The following is a 4,484-nucleotide window of genomic DNA, read 5'->3' on the forward strand; positions in this document are numbered from 1 at the left end:
ATTATTTTTTAATTATATATATTTTTAAAAATAAATGTTCATTTATTTTTGAATAGCTAAAATATACACATGGTTGAAAATACAAAGGGGTATATGTGAAAATTCTTCTTCCCATCTCAGTTCCAGCTACACAGAGGCAAGAGATGTTATCAGTTTTGTGTGTTCTTTGTAGAGATATTTTGCACATACACAACCAAAAATCAAATGCACATATTCTACTTTCTATTGTTTTGTTTGTTTGTTTGTTTTAAAGAGGTGCAAGCGTTTACTTGGAAATGCCTCCTTCAAGAAGTCAACTTCACCCCAGGATTTGGTATTTTACACTTTTCACCAATATGGGACACATTTGCAAAGCAATATCTCTTCATTTACTTCAATTATTTCAGTTTTTTCACAGTCATTTCAGTTTGGTCTGTGTGTTTTGTTAGCAATTTCTCCCATTAAAAATTTTTTTCAAAATATAAAAGCTGTCATCAAAGTCAGAGTTCCTTTTTTAATGCTATTCTGTAGGGTTTTATAAAATGTAAACTTTATAAAGACTGGCTGTAGTTCATTTTTAACTATGCCTTCATTCCTATAAGAACTTCCTCTAGCATTAGTAGAGAAGATTTGGTACTTCAAAACAAAGGTTCTGGGCCGGCCGAGTGGCGCGATGGTTGAGAGCTGGCTTGGGACACCAGAGGGCCCCGGTTTGGATCCCACATATGAGGGCCAGTGACACTGCCCTCTACAGCTAAGATGCTGAACAACAGCTCAACCTGGAGCTGGGCTGCCGTGAGTCGCCGGCGACGGCGTGGGCTGCAGTCCCTGTGGCAGTGGATTGCCATGGGCTACCGTGTGTAGCCAGCAGCCAGCGTGAGCGGCCAGCAGCCGCAGTGAGCGGCCGTCCAGAAGCCGGCGACTGATATGCCTCACCCAGGAAGAGCACAATGATGGTGCCAACTTGGGCCAGTGAAGCAACGTCCTCCACAACTAGACCGAAGAACAACAACAAAAAATAAAAAACGACAGCAACTTGTCTGTTCCCCTTCCCCCAATTCCCCAGCACTGTTCCCATCCCCCCAATTCCCCAATAAAAAAAAAAACAAAAAAAAAAAAACAAAGGTTCTAATATCTGCATGTCAGCCACATAGGTTCTTTGTATTTTACCATTTTCCTATATCTGTTCATATGGGAGGAAAAGGTATCTTTGCTTAAAAGTCAAAATTTGTAGGGAAACAAATTTTCTCTGATGTCTTACATTAACCTGTGTATTAATTCATTTTTTCATCCGTTCAGCACTAAAGACCACATCTATATAAACTTAATAAAGAAAAATGAGAAAACCTTAGAAGTTGGGGTAGACTAAGTTCAGGTAAATGAAAAGCACATGCTGAATTAGCTAGATATTCTCAGTCCTGTAATATGACATCTGTAGCTAACCAAAGCCAGTAACCTCTTTTATCTCTGTCCATTGCATCCTAAAGCGGTTACAACTATCTTTAAAAAGAGGGTTTTATTTTTCAATTACACTTGACATTCAATATTATATTAGTTTCAGGTGTACAGCATCGTGGTTAGACATTTATATAACTTACGAGGTGGTCCCCTGATAGTCTGGCACCATACATAGCACACCACTTGGCCAGCCCTACCCTATGTCTTTTGATTGGAGCATTTAATCCACTTACTTGAAAGTAATTGTTGATAGGTATGTAGTTATTGCCATTTTATTATTCATATTTTAAAAATCTTTTTTCTTCTTTTTCTTCTTAAATAAATCCCTTTAATATTTTTGGTACTACTGGTTTGGTGGTGATGAACTCATTTAGCTTTTTCTTATCTTGGAAGTCCTTTATCTGTTCTTTGATTCTAAATGATAGGTTTGCTGGGTAATCTCGTTTGTAGATCCTTGTTTTTCTTCACTTTGAATATTTCCTGCCACTCCCTTCTGGCCTGCAAAGTCTCTGTTGAGAAATCAGCTAACAGCCTTATGGGAGCTCCCTTGTAGGTAACTAACTGTTCTCTTGCTGCTTTAAGATTTTCTCTTTGTCTTCAACCTTTGGCATTTTAATTATGATGTGTCTTGGTGTGGGCCTCTTTGGGTTCATCCTGTTTGGGACTGTCTGTGTTTCCTGGACTTGTATGTCTGTTTCCTTCACCAGGTTAGGGAAGTTTTCCAGCATTATTTCTTCAAATAGGTTTTCAATCCCTTGCACTTTCTCTTCTCCTTCTGGTACTCCTATAATGTGAATGTTTTTATGCTTCATGTTGTCACAGAGGGCCCTTAAACTATCCTCATTTTTTTTTCTTTTTTCTTTTGCTGTTCTGATTGGGTGTTTTCCATTGCCTTGCCTTCCAAATGGCTTATTCAATTCCCTGCTTCATCTAATCTGCTTTTGACTCCCTCTAATGTATTCTTCATTTCAGTTATTGTATTTTTCATTTGGTTCATTTTTATGGTTTCTATCTCTTTGTGTAAATCGTCACTGAGTTCATCTATTCTCCCAGTGTTTTGAACTCTTATAACCAATGTTTTGAACTCTTTATCTGGTAAATTACTTGTCTCCATTCTCTTTAGTTCTTTTTCTGGAGCTTTGTTCTGTTCTTTTATTTGAGACATGTTTCTTTGTCTCCCCATTTTGGCTGCCTTTCTGTGTTTGTTTTTATGTATTAGGTAGGGCTACTATGCCTCCCGGTCTTAGTAGAGAGGCCTTATGTAGTAGGTGTCCTGTGGGGCCTATTGGCACAGTCTCTCTCATCATCTGAGCTGGGTACTCCAGGAGTGTCCCTTTAGTGAGTTGTCTGTGCCCTCCTGTTGTAGTTGAACCTTGCTGTAGTTGAACAGCAGTTGGTGCATCAGTGGGTGTGATTAATCCTCAAACTGACTGGCTGAGAGGACTGGCCATGACTACAGTGGATGAGCTGTAATGTGGGGGCTGACCCCAAAGAGTTGGATTTGCTGTATTAGGGCTCTGGTGCCTGCCAAATCCACACTTTGGGTATGTCATTTGTGGAGATAATTAGGTGTGCTTTGCTGTGGTCTGAAGCTGGTCACTGGGTGTGTTGGCTCTGGGGCCTCTTTGGAGGGGCTCTGGTGCAGGCCCAGGCCAGCAGCTGCCTGTATCCAGCCAGGGGCCACCTGGTAAAAGCTACTAAGTAGGTGATCTGCAGTTGGAAGCTGCTTGTGCTGAACTTAAAGGCACCTGGGAGGGGCTATGCTGTGAACCGAGGCCTACTGCCATTAGTATAGGGGGCTGACTAGCAAGAGGTACAGGGCACACGGAGGCCAGACACTACTTGTTTGGGGTCTGTAGACCCTTGAGACATTTTAGGGAATTCTGCAGCATGGGCCGTGGCTAACAGCTTGTGAGGAACAGCCGCTGAAAGAGATTTGGGCTAGTCGTGGGTTGGGTAGGGCGGGTTCTCATGAAAGTGTTAGGTAGAAGTTAGAAAATGGAGGAGGAGGAGGAGGGGTGGAAGGGGGTCCATAGTGCCTACAGAAAAAGCTCATACTAGCTTTAACTGCTTCCAGCTATGTATCTGTTTTTACAACAGGTGACAAGAGGTGGTTTGGAGCAAGAGAAGGATCTGAGTCAACAGACCTCCACCCATCTTAGGAGGTCACGCCCTCCCATGGAAGAGCATGCACCATTTTTCCCTCCAAATCAGTGTATAATTCCCTTACCCGACCCAGAAAACTGTAAGTCCAGACAAGGGCTCTCTCACTCTCTCTCTTTGGCCCTCGAGCTCTCTTGCCCTCACTCTCTCCCCCTTACTTGCTCTCTCCCCTTCTCTCCCTGTCGCTCACCTTGGCTAGGCCTGTTACAGGGGCCTAGGCTTCTCCATCTCTCTCTACCCCTCCCCCACCTCAGCTATGCCCATTCTCTTCCCTGAGAACGTATCACTAATAAACGCTGCTTGCATGTTAATCAGCTTGCTGACCTTTGGTTCTTCACTGCATTGGCAAGAACCGAGACTCCTGTAACAGAATCACCAAGGTGAGCGAGTTGATGCAGACTCAGACTTGGTGCCCACCTGCATCTGCAGGCTGAGTAGGGGAAGGGCTCACTAGAGGAACAATGGAGCCCACCAGCAGTTTATTCCGGAGAGACCTGCCTCTCCAGCCCTCACCCTGTAGCCAGACAATTCGGTTCCTCTCTGTATGTCACCAGTGCTTTTCAAGCTGCTGCCCAGTGCTGGAGCTCAGAGTGAGTCAATCCGCAAGTAGGTCCATGCATGGGCCCTTTAAGGGGACACCTGGGACTTCAGCAGCCCTCTGTCTCACCCAGGCAGAATCCCTGATTTTCACAGCCAGATGTGGGGAATCCTCTTCCCAGCATTGGTGGTCTGGGCTGGGAAGCTCAGTGTTGGTCCGGGACCCTTCGCTCCTCAGGGGGGACTTCTGTAGCCAAGATATCCCTCCTGATACTAATTAACTGCCACTTGTAGCTATCGAACCAGACTGTTTTGCGTTTCGGCCCCTGCTACCAGTCTTGCTGTGG

This window comes from Hipposideros armiger, unplaced genomic scaffold, assembly GCF_001890085.2.
Source record: "Hipposideros armiger isolate ML-2016 unplaced genomic scaffold, ASM189008v1 scaffold_704, whole genome shotgun sequence".
NCBI classification, from domain to species: Eukaryota; Metazoa; Chordata; class Mammalia; order Chiroptera; family Hipposideridae; genus Hipposideros; species Hipposideros armiger.